This window comes from Callorhinus ursinus, unplaced genomic scaffold (assembly GCF_003265705.2).
Source record: "Callorhinus ursinus isolate GAN/ISIS: 27379988/994484 unplaced genomic scaffold, GSC_fseal_2.0 scaffold13, whole genome shotgun sequence".
In the NCBI taxonomy this organism is placed as follows: domain Eukaryota; kingdom Metazoa; phylum Chordata; class Mammalia; order Carnivora; family Otariidae; genus Callorhinus; species Callorhinus ursinus.
This window is the reverse complement of record NW_027397075.1, coordinates 34,966,986-34,987,275: the sequence shown is the minus strand read 5'-3', so window position 1 is coordinate 34,987,275 and position 20,290 is coordinate 34,966,986. Positions and strand designations below refer to the sequence as shown.

At 42.1% G+C, this 20,290-nt stretch overlaps 1 protein-coding gene across 2 annotated transcripts in view; it reads left to right on the top strand.

Moving 5' to 3' along the window:
- The window catches only part of ASTN1 (astrotactin 1), a 309,433-nt gene that overhangs the window by 86,054 nt on the left and 203,089 nt on the right, over positions 1 to 20,290 (top strand). The window contains exon 1 of one of the 2 annotated variants that reach the window (XM_073900053.1): positions 3,158 to 3,230. The exons of the other annotated variant lie outside the window; for it this stretch is intronic. The gene's annotated coding sequence lies outside the window, so the exon portion shown is untranslated. Of the gene's footprint in view, positions 1 to 3,157; positions 3,231 to 20,290 lie in introns of those variants that run through there. 2 annotated transcript variants of the gene reach the window in all.

Sequence of the window (20,290 nt, the reverse complement as noted above, 5' to 3'; positions counted from 1 at the left end):
GTTCTGCATGGAGCACTGGGTGTTATATGCAAGCAATGAATCATGGAACACTACATCAAAAACTAATGATGCAATGTATGGTGATTAACATAACATAAAAAAAAAACAAAACCCTCCCCTGAACAACGGAGGAGGGGGAGGGAAATCCATGCTCTTGTGGTGTCTTTGAAGGCACGGGGAGGGCCATGTCCTGGAACTGAGACCTGCCCTAATTCTCGCCTGCCTTTTCTTCTTCTGGAAAGTCTCCCTGCTGTACTCTTCGTATGCATGCCCTTATGACAGAAGGATCAAGGGGCCACTTCAGAGGAGCTTAAACTTCAGTCTTTTCCAAAAATAACAAAGGTGGAGGAAAGAAAAGAGCTGTTTGTGAGTGAAAGCCTGAGCCAGATACAAAAAGCATGAAATGAGACACTGTGGAGGAGAAAGTAACCTGAGAGAGCACAGAAGCCTATCCCTCTCACTTGACAGAAGAGGAAACTGAGACCCAGAGAATACTTGCCCTTACAGGACAGTGTTGTCCCAGTGTCATCCTGGGCCCCAAACCTTTGCACACTGCAAGCTTGTAGATGAACTCATCCATTCCCAGGGCTCCAGCTTACCATCACTCCTGCCTGACCAGAGAGAAGTTTCCCTGCGTGCTTCTAATGCCTGCATTTACATACCTATGGGATACTCCTGCCTGGAGGTGCAAAGGGTAATTGAGACTACGCACATGGGAAGCTCCACTCCCTCACTCAGACTTCCTCCCACCCTGCATGTCCTCTGTGGGTGAGCCTCCCACTAGCCTTTCAGGGCTACCCACAGGCCTTCCCTTCCCCTCCTCCCTGCATCCCAGCAGGGACTCACTCTTAATTCCTCCCCTTTTGTTGTTTCTGCCTTTTCTCTCTTCTGTCCTTAGTACAAGCCCCTAACCCCTCTTCACTCCACTTTTCCATTGGTGATCTCCCTGTTCCTGATCTCAGCTCTCTTGGTCTTTCTGTTCCACAGCCAGCTTTTTAAAAGCACAAATCAGACCCTTTTGCCAGTGGATAAAGTTCAAGCCCTTCAGCGTGGCACACAGTGGCCCCTGCACCTTGGCCTCCAGGGAGCTCTTCAGCTTGGTACAGCCAAGGATCTTGGAGGCTGCTCTGTTATTACGTGGCTCCATGTGAAAGCTGACAGCGTGGTCAGCGTCTTCCCTTTGCCACGTGCACTCTGTGCAGAGAACCACCTTTATCTTTAAACATAGTTCCAGTGTCATCTCTTCTTTTAAACCTCCCTGATACTCTCCTTCAGACTCCTAACCCAGAGAACAAATTGGTGGTTGTGGAAGGGGAGGAGAGTTGGGGGAGAGGGCGCGGAATGAGTGAAGGGGATTAAGCGGTACAAACTCCCAGTTATAAAATAAGTAAGTCATGGGGACGGACAGTACAGCATAGGGGAGATAGTCAATAACACTGTAATACACTAACCGTGGTGAGCATTTTGTAATGTATGTAATTGTTGGATCACTATGTCGCACACCTGAAACTAATTTATAACTAATTTGCTATTTAATAATTTTAACTAACTGAATATTCTATGTCAGCTATACTGCTGACATAATAAAAATTTTAAGAAAACATCAGATTTTAGGCAGGATAGTCAATGGTATTGGAATAGTGTTGCACGGCAACAGACGGCTCACCGTGGTGAGCATCACACAACGTATGGACTCGTCGGATCACTATGTTGTACACCTGCAACTAACGTGACAATGTGAACTATGCTTCAATTAAAATGAAGTTTAGGGAGGAATAAACCACAATGTTAAATGTTGTTGGATGGTCAAAGATGTGAAAATGGTAAAAAAAAATTAAAAAACAACAACAACAACAGCAACAACAACAACAACAACAACAAGCTATATCCTAGTTCTGTCCTGTGCATACCTCTCCGGCAGCCCCTTTATGGCATTCCTAGTTGTTGAATTTTTTCCCCCTGCCCATTCTAGAATGTAAACTTATGGACCAGCTCATTCATATTTTTAACCTTTAGTATTTGGTGTGAAGATAGGACTCAGGAGAACACTTTTAAAGAAGTGAATGAGGGGCACCTGGGTGGCTCAGTCGGCTAAGCGTTTGCCTTCGGCTCAGGTCATGATCCTGGGGTCCTGGGATAGAGCCCCACATTGGGCTTCCTGCTCTTGGGGAGCCTGCTTCTGCCTCTCCAACTCTGCTCATGCTATCTCTCACTATCTCTCTCTTTCTCTCAAATAAATAAATAAAATCTTTAAAAAAAGAAAAAGAAAAGAAAAAGAAGTGAATGAATGGATGTGAGTGAAACTTCACACTGTCTACTACTGACCCAATCAGGCAAGAGATCCTTGGTTTTCCTTCTTCCTGTTCATGTTTTCCCTACTCCATGTTGCCCAGCGAGAAGACCCAGGCATTTAAAATGGTACCATTTTAAACGGGGGTAGCTGGCTGGCTCAGTCAGTAGAGCATGTAACTCTTGATCTCGGGATTGTGAATTTGAGCCCCACACTTGGGGTAGAGATTAAATAAATTAATTAAAAAAACGGGTGCCTGAGTGGCTCAGTCTGTTGAGTGTCTGACTCTTGATTTTTGGCTCAGTCATGATCTCACATGATCTCAGGGTCCTAGGATCAAGCCCCACATCAGGCTCCCTGTTCAGTGGGGAGTCTGCTTGAGATTCTCTCTCCCGCTCTCTAAAAAAATTTTAAAAATCTTAAAAAAATAAATACAATGATACCATCAGTGCATTTCCTGTACACAATTTTTATCGTATTTTCAAGTCGAAGCATTAGAACTCACCAGCTAATTGGAAATAAGTGAGGACAGGGCCTCCAGTTTCTGGTTTGTTATCTCTCTTGTGGCTCATTATATTTTAATTGTCCAAGAAAAAAAATACAGACAGGAAGGATACATACATGTATTGAGCGTCTGCTGCACACTTCACACGTGGTCTCATTTAATGCACACACACCCTTTGAAGTGTGCATTATTATGTACATTTTACAAATGAAGACGCAGAGGCTCTGAGGTTATGTAACTTGCCTGGGATCCTATGACCAGCAAATGTCAGAGTTGGGAGTCTAACCACGTTTGTCTGATTCTAAAGTCCATTCTCTTTCCCCTTCACTACACTTCCTCCCTAGGGAAACAGAACAGAATTAGGGACATAAAATCTCAAGAAGTTTCACTGAAAGACATTCCTCTGTGACTCCAGTAACAAATTGGACTGAAGAGGTAGGCGCTGTGAACCCTAACACTAATCCTGTTGCATGACATGATTTCGAGAAAGTCAATTAACCTCTTATTTTCGATCACCTTGTATTCACAAATAGGGGATACACAGACTTTCCTCAATCAATTAATGAGAAAGAGTTACTTCCTAAGTTGGTTTGTATTATTTGTAACAGAAATGTGTTTGCTGTAATTACTAACCATAAAAGTGACCTTACTTCTATAAGAAATTAGTATTGGTCTAAAGGAAATGACAGCTGGTCTAGTGAAAAATCAAACTGTTGAATCCAAAATTGATTCCCTTTTTATTTCACTTTATATAACATCTCTTTTGAGGTGTGTGATGCCTGTATTCTTTTACGCCTGGTGATAGGGTAAAAAATGGAGGAATGAAGAGATGTTTAGGATAGAAGAGGAAGGACAGTTAAGAGTGTGGCTGTTGAACATTTTACGTGCCAAGTTGATTTTTTTTTCCCTAGGTCTAATAACTCCAAGGTGGAAATAGATATTTTTCCTTGAGCATTAAACACATAACATTCATGGCACTCATTGGACCTCAACAGTTAGCGGCTGTTGACAGAACTTGAACGTTGACAGTGCAGAGTCTAAGATTGAATACACTGGACAGAGCAATAGAGAAAACATTCAAAGTAGAAGCATTTTAGAATATAAAAATTATACTTTCGATTTTTTTCTGGATCCTTAGAGGCAGTATAACAGAAAGAGCCTCAGTCTGAGATGCTCTCTCTGGATGTCTTATGAGCTAATGCTCTGTGTGACCTTGGGCAAAATATTTAACTCTCGGAATTTTGTTATAGTTTAAATAGAGGTTGTGGAGTTTCTGCTGTTGAGGGGTTGGGCATCTGTAAGATGAGGATAGTATCTCTGAGCTCCTTCATAGCACTTCTGTCCTTTGGTTTCGTGGTGGCTGTGGTACTCCGTTCTGTCTGCAGCCACCTTTAGAGAGTGTGCCTGATGAAGTAGGTCAGCAGGAGAAGGGAAATGTTTGAAGGCACAGATAGTGGGAAACAATGGGAAAATGGGGACTTGAGTTTTCTCCTTGAAATCATGGTACTTCTTTCAAAATAAAGACCTAAATAAATAGATTTTTAAATTAGAAGGAAGAATTAATGCCCGCTTCTAGAAGCTACGTTCCTGAAGGATGAAACTCCTTGACACATTCTTATAATAACCCCTGTGATTAAGATGCACGAGGCTGGGGGAAACTGAGCTTGGCCCCGACACTGGGACTTACAGATTATCCCCCACCCTTCCATGCCACCGTTCTTCTGGGACCTGGGAAAGACACCAGCTTCTTCACCAACAGCCTGTCATTTTGCCAGTCGGAATACGCTCTCAGACATTCAATCCACTCTTTCCTTGTTTTATAAAAAGTCCAGCCTTTATACACCTAATATGATTTAGTCCTGGTTTAATTTCCTGAATCTTTGTGCTGCTTTTTCTTCCTGGCTCTCATGTTCAGTACTGCCAGTGTCTTTGTCCCTGCAGGTGCAGACAAATTAGCATAAAGAGTAAGTTGCAGAATTGGAGAACGGCAAATTTGATTTCAAAAGCCATTCAGATTGAGGTCCATTTGGTGGCATTAGGAGCAAAACTAATAAACAAACCAGATTTTTTTCCCTACTCAAATTGATTTTTTTTTTTTTTTACTTGACAGGATCCCTTTAGAAGTAGAATATTTTATCAAACTCTGATTTTAGCTGTCATGTACAGTGCTTTTTTTTTGTTTCCTTTTTCATTATTGCTGACTGTTAAGTTATGTGGGTTGGCAAAGGAAAATCTTTTCTTTTATAATAAAGAAGAATGCATTGCCTTTCCAGCGTAATTATCTACCTGTGTGTTTCACGACCTTATAGAGGCAACACATTGTGGTTTGACACTGTTCTTCGTGCTAGCATGACTCCCATTTTACAGATGGGAAAAAATTAGAAAGAGACTTTCAGGGCCATACCCAGACTTGAAAAGATACAATTCTGAAGGAACCCGGATCTAGTTGACTCTCTCACTGACTCAGCAAACATTGTTTATGGCTTCTCTCATAAGGAGTGAAATGTGTTTATTTGCCTGTTGTCCTGGGGGGGCAGGAAGAGTTTGTGGTAAGCTGGACAGATGGATCGGAGGAAGCCAGTGCCGTGTGTCATGATCAAGGTCGTCCAGTGAGGGGTCGGAGTTCAGAATTTGATGAGCGTTTTGGATCTTCTGAAGGGTGTCCACGTCTTGGTGGATAGACCCCTGTGATTGCAAGGCGCGGGGACTCAGTTCCTCAGGGAAAATCCTCGAGAGGATTCACACATGTCAGCAGGAGGCAGTGACCTTGCAGGGCTCATGCTCCTGTTGGACCTCAGGGCAAGTGGACCTGGGTCACGGGACGGCACTCAGGGCTCTGTAGAGGGCTTTGGGGTATTCCCTGTGTTATCCTGCCATGCATCAGCTTCTTCTCACCCCCCTGCCATCTTGCCTAGTGTTTCCCTCTCTGCCCCATGTCATTTCTCGACCCCAGAGCTTTGCTTACTCATGTTTTTTCTATTTCCTCATTTCTCCAGCTTGAAGTGGCCCTTATGGTGCAGAGACTCCCCATCTGTGCATTTACCGTGCAGCCTTCTGAGCTCGGCTTCTGCTGATTTTTGCCTGATTTGTTCCATATTCCCTATTTCAGATTCCTAAGAGGAAGAATCTGATTAGCTCATCTTGTGCTGGGTCATGTCGTGGGTCACTGCTGCGTCTGTAGACAGGCTGCCCTCGGTGAGGTGCCCACCCTGAGAGGCTCATGTGCGAAGAAGTGCCTAAGGAAAGGGCTGTGGGAGGAGGAACGGCTCGTGCCCTGGCCTACTGTTCTCTTCATAAACCTTCCTAATACTATTCCTCACCCTGAAGTAGTCTGCCAGCCTCTGAGGAATCATTTCTAGGAGCAAAAATATTTTTTCAAGGTCAGAAAAGGAGAAATCATTAAAGTGACCATAGCTACAAGACACTGAAGAGCTTTACATTTATTACTTCATTTCCTGCTTACAACAACTTTATAAAGTAGATATAATCATTTTGGGGGCTTAAATAATCTGTTAAAGACAAACCAGTATTAAGTAGGGAGGTTGATATGCAAGCACAGTCTGTCAGACTCCAAAATTATGCCTGCAAATTATACTCCTTCCATATCTAACTGGGTATCTGTAACTGGCATTTTCTCCACCTGAGTCAAATTAAGCATCTATGAAATAATTTCATTGGAATTGTAGCCGTGATGGGGGGAGGATCGTAAGCCAGTGCCGGGGTGGAGGGGGGAGCGTGGGCAGGTGAGGGAGGTCTCTCTCCTCACGAAGCAGGACTCCCTCGTGTCAGCCTCGCGAGGTCATGTCACCCCCAACAGACACGAATGTGCCATGTGGCAGCCTTCTGTGACTTGTATTAACACAGATCCATCATTAATATGACAAATATGCACACCTGCAGACTTAATTGCTTCCATTTTCTTGAGTCACTGATAGGTTTATGGCCTGCCGCAATTCCAGTAAAACTGAAGCAATCTAGATTGGACGAAAAAGGTGTCTTACTCCAATCAATCTCTTGAACAGACCCAGACTCCAGCCCTGATGACAGACTTTCTTTCTAGACAGGGTAATTAAAGAGGCAGAGCCAGCTACTTTTTAAAGTCCCTTCATCTTAGTTTTATCATCTGTAATACAATCTTAGAAACTCTAGACGGGAAACATCTTTTCTTCTCCCATCCCTCCCCAAATGATTGGCCCTCCCTCTTGGCAAAGGCTGTATGCGCCCTCCATCTGTGTTACTGCAGAGGCCAGTCAGGGTAGGCTTTCTGGTTTGTTCCTGAGGGGATAGTGGATGTGCTGAGGGGTTTCTATTATAGTTTTGGGATCCCTCACTTAAGATTGAAAGGCCTGCCCACAAAAAGGAAAGCCATCTTTATACCAGAAGCTTTTTCCCCACCAAATTCAGGTTCGGCTCTGCCCACAAAACCAAAGATAACCCAAAGTGGGATATCACTTATTCCTTACACTATTGTGGAAACCTCTAGCAAAGAGGGCAAATTTACCTAGTGTATGTTTTGTACCAGTGGAACATTTTAAATACCGGAAAAAAAAAAAAAACCCACACAAGGATTTGGAAAACTTTAATAGATTATTAAATGACTATGTAGGAAATAATGTGTGTTAAATAGAAATTAATTGACCAAAACTATATATTTTGGTAACCATCAGGCATGTAAGAGATCCCCACAATATATAAAGAAATGGTGCCAGTCAGAAAACCCTCAAATTCTTTCATGATTGTGGAAGGGGAGAAATGAGAAAAGTAACTGACAGAATGACTTTTCTCAGTTGTTACTGAAGAATTTGTGAAATTTCTTTTTTTTTAAGATTTTATTTGTTTATTTGAAAGAGAGAGAGAGCACAAGAGGGAGGAGGGCCAGGGGGAGAAGCAGACTCCCTGCTGAGAGGGGAGACTGACTCAGGGCTCTGTCCTGAGACTCTGGGATCATGACCTGAGCCGAAGGCAGACGCTTAACTGACTGAGCCACCCAGCTGTCCTGAATTTGTGAAATTTTAACAAACATTACTTTCTGAAATTTTTTTTAATATATTTGGTCTTACTTTTTTTTTTTAAAGATTTTATTTATTTATTTGAGAGAGAAAGAGAATGAGAGATAGAAAGCATGAGAGGGAAGAGGGTCAGATGGAGAAGCAGACTCCCTGCTGAGCAGGAAGCCTGATGTGGGACTCGATCCAGGGACTCCAGGATCATGACCTGAGCCGAAGGCAGTCGCTTAACCAACTGAGCCACCCAGGCGCCCTGAAATTTAAGTATTAAGTAATATTGAGCTGTTGACCCTTTAATAACATGGGGGTTGGAGCACTGACCCCCTGTACAGTTGTTTGACCCCCCAAACAACTAATAGCTTACTCTTGACTAGAGGACATACCGATAACATAAATAGTTGATTAACACACATTTTGTAAGTTATATGTATCAGAGGCTGTATTTTTATAACAAAGTAAGCTAGAGAAAAGAAAATGTTATTAAGAAAATCAAATCATAAGGAAGAAAAATACATTTACAGTGCTTTACTGTACTTATAGAAAAAAAATCCACATATAAGTGCACCTGTGCATTTCTAACCCATGTTGTTCAAGGGTCAACTGTACTAAGGATACCCCAAACCAGGTAACAAGAATAGTTAAGTTACTGATGCAGCAAAAGAAACAGCCATCAGTCCTGAAGAATTTCAGAGATGAAGTTGGGGAAAATGGTGTCAAAATATCTCATTCTACCTGAACTGGCAGACCATCCCCATCTGTAAGGATTCAGCCCTTCTGGGGGGCAAACCACCGAAGTTGATGATGATGGATGAGGTCTGTAAATACTTCAACATGAATTGAATCCAGTGTGAGTGTAAGGGGTGGGCACAAGCAGTGGGGGTCATGGTAACGCTGGGAGTCTATAGAGGGAATCAAGTCTGAGTGTCACTGTTATAAGGGTGTACCATACATGCTCATCAAGAGGATCTACTTAGATTTTCAAAAAGCTTTGCCAGGTTCTACCTTTAAAATCTATTTTTTAATGGTCAGTTACCACCATATTTGTTGGTGATGGAGCCTCAGTTATGAAAGCAGTATAACTGACAGTCTTTACACATGATTTAGATGATACCAGGCTTTATATACTAAAAAGTCAAGTTGATGGAGGTGGTCTGCAAGTTGATCATTAGAATCCATGTCAGAGGACAGAAGAGAGGGAAGTGATTTCTATACTATCAATGTCAAGGCAATGCTCTCCCAGATACAGGGTCTAGTTATAGTTATAAAATAAAAGGGTGTATGTCACATCATTAATGATTCAGAAAAATAACCTAGAATTCATTAAAGTCATTTCGCTGAAAACATGGACCCAATATGCTATCCTGGCTTAAATGGGGGAACAAAATGTCATCATAAAGGGCATGGGAAACCCAACAGTACTCTACACTTAAGTACAGCCATGTTAACTTTTTACCAGGAATAAGATAATTTGTTCTTGTCACTGATCATTAAGGATCACATTAATATTAATAACTATAACTCATATTTCTTGTATTTTGAAGCATTTCCATTTGCATTTTCACTTTAACCACCCCATAGGTAGATGTTTGTATTACTCCCATTTTTTGAAAGAGAAACTGAGGCATAAAGATTTCAGAGTAATAGGTGCAGGAATCTTGCCTCAGACTTAGGGTTTTCTGATACTAGGATCCTTCCTGTCTCTGCTATACTGCATACTTCACTCTAGGGAATGCATTTAATGAACCCAGAGGAAATATAAGAATGGCAGGTGCAGAGGTCAAGAGGAAGTGGGTACAGTTTTATGAAGGTAGAATAAAAAGCCTGATACATACTAGACACAAAAGCCAAATATGGATGAAAGAAATAGGAATGAGTCTGCTGATAACAAAGGCGAACACTACGAGAGGAAGTTGATCCATATTTATCACATGAAGTATGTGTGACCTTGTTCACCAAATACTCAACTGCTAGGATTCAAAGTTCTATTTGAAACCCAGGGAGGGTGAGCTTAGGGTAAATAAAGGAAGTACTCCTGGTACAATCAGAAGATATAGGTTTAGTAAACAAACAAAAAAGATACTGGAAGTTTCATGAATGAAAAGACATAGCTGCTAAGAAGATGGGATTGACCTTAGCTTTTTTTTTTTTTTAAGATTTTATTTTTAAGTAATCGCTACACCCAGTGTGGGACTCGAATTTACAACTCTGACATCAAGAGACCCATGTTCTACCGACTGAGCCAGCAAGGTGCCCCTAGATTGACCTTAGTTTTAAGACAATGTCCAAGAGGATATGACCGTCTTGACACAAAATTGCCTTCCAGCTCTGTGCCTTTTTGGCCACAGAATGAGGACTAGATGAAGAAGCTATCAGGTGTCCCTAAGTTCTGGTTTTTGTGTCCTGACTTAAGTCTCCTAACCCACTGATTTCTGCTACCATCACCTGTGTTCTCAATCTAATGGCTTGATTATGAAATTTATAGCTGTATTCCTTTAGAATGAGAAGCAGAAACCCCAGCAATTTTATTTTTCATTTTGCCAAACTCACCTAACATTGTTTTAGTTACAGCCTCTAATTAATGGGTTAGTTCTACTGAGTAGGGAATGGAAATGTCAATGCCACCTCCACCTGTTAATTTCTGATCTTTTATACTAATATGGTATGCCAGGACCAGCAAAGAAGGAAAACTAACCATGGGAGGTCATCTTGCAGTGGAAATATGGGTGGAACATTGCTGAAAATTAAAAATGAAACTCCAGAAGAAATGTAATGCCAGTTAAAATACAAGCATAGTAACAAGGCTGTGGCCAAAAGTCAGGAGAAAAGGGGCAAGGCAGACATAGTGAGCAAATAGATGAATTAGAAATTAGTCTTATAACAGAGGGTATATACTAGGATCCCCATAGGAAGGGGTAGGGAAGGTTCAGAACCCAGACTCTGGAGCTAGACATCTTGTTTGAATTCAGTCTCTCCCACTTGCTAAGTGTATGATGCTAGGGAAGCTGCTTAACCTTTCTGAGCCTTAGCTCCCTCACCTGTAGTTGTTCTCCACTTTATGCAGCAGCTGTGAGGATGCAGTGAGCCAATATATTCAAAAGCCCTTAGGTAGTGCCTCTCTTATTGTAAATACTTCATAAGCATTAGCCATTATTCTGAATTGGGTTCTAAGACCATATGTATTTGGGCGCTGATATTTGTACCTTCCTCTTCTTGATTTGATCAAGTCAAAAGAAGAGAATACATGGATAGATTGTCAGGTCCAGTTTGTGCATGACCACTCCCCATTCTCATGGCCATGGCAGATGATACCAAGGATTCTGCCTGACTGATCTCACCACAGCCCCATACTTGGTCACTGGTGGCAAGAGGTGAAGTCAACTTGTTGGCTTGGGTGCTAATGATCCCTCACTGGATCTGTCCCTTAGAATTGGTAAATGGACAGTGTGAGGCTTCAGGAAGAGTGTGTTCCTTTTCTGGAGTCATGGTACCAAAGTCATGTGACCTAGCCTCTCCGGGCCTCCCCTTCCAATCCTGGGATAATAATAGTACCTACCTTACAGGCCGTCAGGTAGCTTACGGAGCATGTCTGTGTTTAGCTAAATATTGGTTGTTGTGAGAAATAGTAATACTTAACAATTGTCCTACTTCATTTTTGGCAAACTTAGCCTGATCTTTATATCATCCAGCACTTTATGGATACTAGGGCCATGCAGAGCATGGTGCCATGAAGTATATATGATAATAAAAGCACAGAGATTCAGACACACCCCACAGAGCGGTCATCAGCACCATAAAGGGGCAGAAGAACAAAGTAGGCATGAAGATTGGTGCCACTGATGAATGCAAAATGGTGGACAGACTTCACCTGTTTTCTAAAATTAGTCCTTCATGAAGAACGCCTGACTCCTTATTTTTCACTATCAGCCCCTTAATGTGTGTTTCGTCTAAGAAGGCCTGTAGAGGAGGGGAGGACTTTAGAATTAAGAGAGGGTTATAATAAAGGAAGAGTGGAATAGAAGTAGAAAGATGTTAGCAACCGGTCCTATCAAGGTCTGCTATTCCTGTTTAAGCAGCAACATATTATAACAATCAAAGGACCTGATATTCCCTTAAATTGCTATCATTGGGGACTAGATGACTAGATCCACAGTTCCTTGGGGAGATCATTTAGAGGTCATCTTGACCCCTATTGTAATGAGCACTTATACAAATTAGCCTGCAGAAATGGGCCCAAGGCAATGTCAAGAGAGTCCTTAGACCCATAACTGGAAGAGAGGAGGAAGCTGATCTGATCCTCCAAGGGAGTCTGTCACAGGGGAAGCACATCAGATTGCCATGTGATTTGCACACTAGTGAGAATTGGTTAATAACTCAATTTCATTTCTGGGTCTGTGAACCCAAACTCTTCAAACTCCTGACAGTGTTTACTCTTGCTGTATATCTAATTCATTAAGCTGAAATACAAGCACAGTGGTTCATGATTTCTCAGTATAAATAAACATCACTCTGGTAGACAGCACCGTTTGGTAGAAAGAGCACTGAGCTTGGAGTCAGAAGGCTGGATTTGAGCCCTGTTATCTCCGTCTCATTAGCTCTAACCCTTGCGATCGTCACTCACCCTCTTTGGCCTTCTGATTCTATTTCTGTAAAACCTACCACACAGGATTGATGAATGAAAAGGAAGGGGGCTTTATAAGAAAGGGCTTTGCATGTTATAACACAGTGATTATAATAAGGAATTTTTCACATGCTTGAGTCTTTGTAGAATTCCCTCCCACTCTCCTTTCTCAGGCTGGATAACACAGCAGAGATACGGAAGATTGTTACCATTTTTCATCTTCACTCTGTAGGAACCTAAGGTTCATCTCCCAGTATGGCAATTGTAGATCATAGAAAGACGGAAAATAAAATCAGGGAATCTTAGAGTGAAAGAGGCTTTAGAAGTCACTTGACCCCCCTCTTCTGAAGGAGGAAATAGTTTAGAGAGAAGACCCTAGAGAGATGCCTCGCCTGCCCAGCCGTGTATGTGCAAGAAGGCAATGCTCATGGTCAGCAAGGTGAGCTCACAGGTCTGTAGGAATGAGCTAGAAAGCTTTGTTCCCCACTGTTAGTTTAACACTACGTCCATTTGGTCCTTCCAGCTTCCTTGGCCACAGTCACCACTCCCACGCCCCTCTGCCTGCCTGTGTGAATTCAGGAGTATCTTGCCACGTGCCTGATAGCAAGCTCACTGGAGCTGGCCTTGTGTGCCAGCCTCGAATGGGCACAGGTAGCTCAGCCTCCCTCTGCGAGAATCCCCGCGGCTGGATCTTAATGCAGAGGTCTGTGGGTGGGAGTTTTATAAGAGATATCTACAGAGTGCTCCATTCGCTAGCAAGCATTAGAGAAATGTCCACGAATGACTTGGCCCAGGTTCCTCATGGACCTGAGCCGATTCCTGGACTTTGGGTTCCCAGACTTATAAAAACTCTTAAGCAGCTAGAGTAATTTAAAAGTACCATTTGCTTAACTCTGTCAAGGATTATTAGTCAATTCTGGAATTTACGTGAGTGATTCTAATAATGACAACAACAAACAGTATTAACAAGGACAGTGAAGACATTGATGTTGACTGGTGTGCATCAGATGTCAGGTATTATCCTGGGGTTGAGATTTGCACTTTACTTATATTATCCTGGGGTTGAGATTTGCAAAGTGAGTGAGTGGGAATTGAAATAGTGGAAAGGAACAGTAGCCTTGACGCCAAGGGTCCTAGGAATTTTCCTCCCTAATTAGTATTTACTAACTGGGTGAACTTGGGTTAAGTAGGTTGACTTTTCTAGAATTCCTTGTCTGTAAAATAGGGATATAAGTACCCCCATTAAATGGTCATTGAGGATTAAGGTAGCTCGTGAATGTTGAAGGGCTTCTTAGCAGAGCTAGTGCATAATAGGTCCATCATTACTCGTTGAGTTGAATCACAGGTGATAAGAACAGAAATACAAGTGGATGAGCACTAATTAGAAATGGAGATGAATCAAGACGGTTGAGGACAAGCAGTGGGCTTTTCTCCTTTTTAAGTCATGTCCAGGTGATCTTTTGTGGTTCTCATTTTCCTTTACCATCCCTTTCATAAGGTGAAAGCCATAGAGGGGACTTCATTGAAACAGTTTGGGATCAGAATTAAAGCAAATACTAAACTCTTTGTTAATGAAGGACTAAGATTACAAGAGAGAGGATTCAGAAGGAGCATAGCTCTCACTGGGTCTGCGAAGCAGTATCCTCGCAATCACCCTGCATCCATCTAGTGCCCTGGCTCTCCAAAACCCAGGCATCCATATTGCTTCCAATGCCAGACTGCAGGGATGTGGCCCCCAAGGACTTGCAAAGCTCAAATCAGAATTCCAATCATGAAACTGCAGGCTTCAAAATGACTTATTCTCATTACAATGTATGAAATGATCCATAAATACATATTTTAACATTACGGAGTTTAAATATTATTACACATGTTACTTGATGTCAGATTTTGTTAAATGCGTGCTGTTATCTCAATTTACAAAGGTCAGTCAGGTGGTAGTGGAGAATAGAGCTGGATATATTTAAAATTTTTCTTACCAGTACATCTGTGGCTCAGATAACCCTGCCTTTTTCAAAGAGCTTTGGGCTTTTTTTTTTTTCCCTTTCAAATGAGACTTTAATGAGTATCATGTGGATAAACTCTTTGCAGAGGTTTGAAAAGATCTAGAGAAACACTGTAGTAGGAACAAGCAAACCATTTGGGATGAAATCATAAGCCATTTGAATGCTTCCTCATCTCTCTGGTTGTGTCAGAACCTTTTGGCTGCATTTTTCTGCCACAGGAATGTTTTCATCTCCATGGCTAGGTAAATAGAATGTTCGTGTAGTTGCTTGATTTCTATTCATGCCAGCACAGAGTAGCAGAGAGTGACCTACTTCCAGCAGCATCCATAGAAAGCTTTGCTGCTTTCCATCACGTCTGATCTTAAAATCTACCTTGTTTTTTTTTTTTTTTTTTTTGCATGCTCCACCCCCACTCAGCCCCAGAGACAACAAACCATGGACTGTCAAGAGTCCTTCTTTCTTTCTCTAATCACTCTTGCTTTCTGTGTTGGTTCATTTTAGTCCATCTTAAAGCTCTTCTGGAAAAAGAGAAGTGGAGTGGGTGGCTAGCCTTAAAGGAAGTGAGCATTTCTAATGTTTAAAGGATCGCTCTATAAGGTGGGGCTGCCGAGAGAGATCAGGTGACGTTTTCTTACTGAGACTACCCTTGTCCACATAAACATACAAGGTAGATAACTTGTTGGAAACCATTTGGAGACATCTGTATGTGGATGGTTCTTTACTGTTGGGGACCACTGACTAGAGTTTCCAGAAGTCACTGTCCTGAGTGTCCATACTGCCAATCCCTAGTCTATAAGTTGACAGGCTGGACTGAGCTAGAAGCATCCCAGACTCCAAGAGGAAAGTCTGATTTGAAAAACCTCCACAGAGTCTTATCCAGTTGGCATACAGAAATATACTCAGTCTGTACCTGATTTGGAGTGTAACTAGAACCAAAGTGTCATGTGTGGTTTTGGGTCATGGAATACCATGATCACAGATGGGAAGTCTTTAGACACCTTTTGGTCCCATCATTTGAGGTTGAGAAAAGTGAGCTCCAGAGAGGTTATAGCAGCTTTATTCTCCCAGCTCCCCCATCCAGTGCTCCGTTCAGCCTGCCATTCCATTTCTCATCACTGGATCATTAATGCTTTGAGGCACTCTTCTTTTTTGAGAGTAAATGTCACCAAGCAGAGGAAATAGAAATTCAGTTATCCTTCTTCTGGCCACAAGTGAAAATTTCTCTTCCAAATCTGCAAGTCAAGAAGGTTCTACTTACTTGAAAAAGAGATTCTTGAAATTTTAAGCCATTTTGCTATAAAGTATTTCCTTGCATAGCTCTGTGGCCATGGCTCAAGCCATGAGATGATACGAAACAGCCCCATGGCAGACAGCGAGTTGAATAGAGGAAGCACAATGATAGCCCCAGTCCCAGTTGGACTTTGGACATCTTGACAAAAGATTTTCCTGCCTATGTTGTCTCCCATTTTGTTGTTCACTAAGCTAAGCCTCCGTAGGCACAGACTTCAGGCAAGCAATCGGTGTTTCTGGCATCTGTGCTGCTTGAATTCAGGCCCAGCAGGGCATCTTATCTTATGGGTTTCTCACTCTGGGCTATGGGATTGTATCATTTCAGAATTCCATTCCAGATGATTCCCGTGGCGAGAGGTGTAGCAGCCCAGCCAACTCAGCCCGAGGGGCATCGCTTCTCTGGCTCGTCTCCTTTTCTTACTGCTCTTGACTTTGTCCTTCTTCTTTGCATTCTTCTCCTTTGTCTGCTCTTCATCTGTCCCTTATCTTTCTTCACAGATGGCCAGGACACTAATGTGCTGCTGTCATTATGTTATGGAACAAGTTGGGGTCTTTAGAGGCTGCCGTTCCAGAGACATTAAAGACTTGGGTCACGTTTGATACCAGGGTAAAGATTCGCAGGATAATTAGTGATCCTCTTCTGTTATTAACCCCTGACTTAAGCAGGTTTATTTTCTTACAAAGGTGTTGAAAGTCAATGCCACTGTTAATGGTTTCAGTCGGAAGACCATAATGAGACCATGTGGGAAACTACACCTACCATCCATATCTTTCAAACTCTGAAATTGGGCAGGTGGGGGGTAGGGTGGGAAGGAAAGTGAAAAAGAATGGAAGAAAAGGGGTATTGATATCATGGGCTTACCTTCCGTTACCTTCATGATAGTCACTGATGGACAAGAACCATTTGTTATTCTTAGTTTGGAACAATTGGCTTATCACTGCTAAAGTCCTGAGCTTATAAGTTTCATCACATAGGGAAACTCAGAATGGCCTCTCACATAGCACATTTTTAGCGATAGTCCCTTTCCCTTGGAATTTTTTCATAAAGAATATGGGGCTAGTCACAATATCACACTTAACAGAATTGAAAAACAACCAAGCAGGGGCGGAGTAAGATGGCGGAGGAGTAGGAGACCTGGATTTCGTCTGGTCTCAGGAATTCAGCTGGATAGGGATCAAACCATTCTGAATACCTACAAACTCAACAGGAGATCGAAGAAAAGAATAGCAATAACTCTCTGAACAGAAAAGTGACCACTTTCTGGAAGGTAGGACGTGCAGAGAAGTGAATCTGAGGCGATATTCGGGAGGATAGACTGCAGGGGAGGGGGCCTCCGTCAGCTGCTTCTGGCAAGTGATAGAGCCGCAGAGCACAAAATCAGAACTTTTATAAGTCTGCTCCACTGAGGGACGTCGTTCCAGTGACTAAGCGGGGGGTGGAACCCTCATGGAACAGTGTGGTCTCAGGACCCTCAGGGTCACAGAAAGACTGGGGGTGCCTGAGTGCGACAGAGCTCCCGCGTATCAGAGCAGGAAGCCACTGCAGAGATGGAGCCGAGGTGCGGGCTCTCAGCTTGAGGTTGCCATAAACTGTGATCGGTGACAGTCGGGCCACTGCTCCTCCAGCAGGGACCCAACAAGTGGCAGATCCGGAGAGACTCCCCTTCCTCCCCCGGGAGGAGCGGCGCAGGAGCGCACTGCAGGGATCTGTTGGGTTTGGAGACCACACGGGGTCGTGCACCAGAGATAGAAACACTCGGTCACAGGCTGGGTGAGCACGGAGTGCGGCCGGAGACCGGGGAGATGGGAGTGGCTGACTGCTTTTCTCTGGGTGCTCACTGAGGAGTGGGGCCCCGAGTTCTCACCTATTCTGGGGTGGAGATTGGGAGGATGCCATTTTCACTCTCATCCTCCAAAGCCGGAGATACTCAGCCCGGACCGACAAGGGCGGGGCAATTCCACCTCCGGCAAAGACATTTGGGAAACAAGGCAACAGGCCCCTCCCCCAGAAGATCCGCAAAAACAGCCAGCAAGCCAAGACCAAGTTTACTGATCAATGAGAACGGCAGAACTCGAGCACTAAGGGAATACTGCACATAGAATTCATGGCTTTTTTACCATGATTCTTTAGTCTTTCAAAGTTAATTTTTTTAACTGTCTTTTTTTTTTTTTGAATTTTTCTTTTTCCCGTTTTCAACCAACATCTTATCAATTCCTTTTTTTAAAAAAAAAATATTTTTCATTTTTAGAGTTATATTCTATGCCTTCATAATAGTTACCCTTATTTTTTGGCATATATATATAAGTTGTTCTCTCTTTAAAATTTTGAGATACAGTTTCTTCTAACAGATGAAAATATACCCGAAATCTCTAGTGTATGGCTTTGTTCTAGTCTCCTGCCTGATCACATTCTCTCCCCTTTTTCTTTTTTTCTTTCTTTTTTTTTAAATCCTCTTCTTCCTTTTTTCAAACAACTTCTTATCAATTCCTTTTATAAATTTTTTTTTATAATTTTCATCTTTACTGTCAGATTCCATCCCTTCATTGTATCAACCCTTATATAAGTCTTTCTTTCTTTAAAATTCTGGGAGGCACTTTCTTCTAACAGACCTAAATATACCCCAAATCTAGTGTGTGGCCCTGATCCATGCACCAGCCTGATCATATTTGATCATATTCTGTTTTTTTGTTGTTTTGTTGTTTTGTTCTGTTTTTGTTTGTTTTTATCTTTTTCTTTTTCTTTTTTTTCTCTTTCTTTTTTCTTTCTTTCCCTTTCCTTTCCCCTGGTTTCAGGTCTTTTCTGATTTGTTTAGAGTATATTTTCTGGGGACGTTGTTACCTTGTTAGCATTTTATTCTCTCATTCATCTGTTCTCTGGACAAAATGACAAGATAGAAAAAATAACCTCAACAAAAAGAACAAGAGGTAGTACGTCTGCCAGGGACCTACTCAGTACGGACATTACTACGATGCCAGACCTAGAGTTCAGAATCATGATTTTAAAGATACTAGATGGGCTTGAAAAAAGCATGGAAGTTATTAGAGAAACCCTTTCTGGAGAAATAAAAGAACTAAAATCTAACCAAGTCGAAATCAAAAAGGCTATTGATGAGGTGCAATCAAAAATGGGGGCACTAACTGCTAGGATAAATGAGGCAGAAGAGAGAATCAGCAATATAGAAGATCAAATGATGGAAAATAAAGAAGCTGAGAAAAAGAGAGATAAACAACTACTGGATCACGAGGGCAGAATTCAAGAGATAAGCGATACCATAAGACGAAACAACATTAGAATAATTGGGATCCCAGAAGAAGAAGAAAGAGAGAGAGAGGCAGAAGGAGCAAATTATAACAGAGAACTTCTCTAATGTGGGGAAAGAAACAGGCATCAAAATCCAGGGGGCACGGAGAACCCCTCTCAAAATCAATAAAAATAGGTCAACACCCCGACATCTAATAGTAAAACTTACGAGTCTCAGACACAAAGAGAGAATCCTGAAAGGAGCTCAGAGAAGAGATCTGTAACGTATAATGGTAGAAACATTAGATTGGCAACAGACCTATCCACAGAGACCTGGCAGGCCAGAAAGGACTGGCATGATATATTCAGAGCACTAAATGAGAAAAATATGCAGCCAAGAATACTATATCCAGCTAGGCTGTCATTGAAAATAGAAGGAGAGATCAGAAGCTTCCAGGACAAACAAAAACTAAAGGAATTAGCAAACACGAAACCCGCCCTACAAGAAATATTGAAAGGGGTCCTCTAAGCAAAGAGAGAACCTAAAAGCAGCATAAACCAGAAAGGAACACAGACAATATACAGTAACAGTCACCTTACAGGCAATACAATGGCACCAAATTCGTATCTTTCAATAGTTACCCTGAATGTGAATGGGCTAAATGCCCCAATGAAAAGACACAGGCTATCAGATTGGATTAAAAAACAGGACCCATCTATACGCCATCTGCAAGAGACTCATTTTAGACCCAAAGACACCCCCAGATTGAAAATGAGGGGGTGGAAAACCATTTACCATGCTATGGACACCAAAAGAAAGCTGGGGTGGAAATCCTTATATTGGACAAATTCAATTTTAAACCAAAGACTGTAATAAGAGATGAGGAAGGACACTATATCCTACTTACAGGGATTATCCAACAAGAAGATCTAACAATTGTAAATATCTATGCCCCTAACATGGGAGCAGCCAATTATATAAGGCAATTAATAACAAAAGCAAAGAAACACATTGACAACAATACAATAATAGTGGGGGACTTTAACACCCCCCTGACTCAAAAGGACAGATCATCTAAGCAAAAGATCAACAAGAAAATAAAGACTTTAAATGACTCACTGGACCAAATGGACTTCACAGACATATTCAGAACATTCCATCCCAAAGCAACAAAATACTCATTCTTCTCAAGTGCCCATGGAACATTCTCCAGAATAGATCACATCCTAGGTCACAAATCAGGTCTCAACTGGTACCAAAAGATTGGGATTATTCCCTGCATATTTTCAGACCACAATGCTTTGAAACTAGAACTCAATCACAAGAGGAAAGT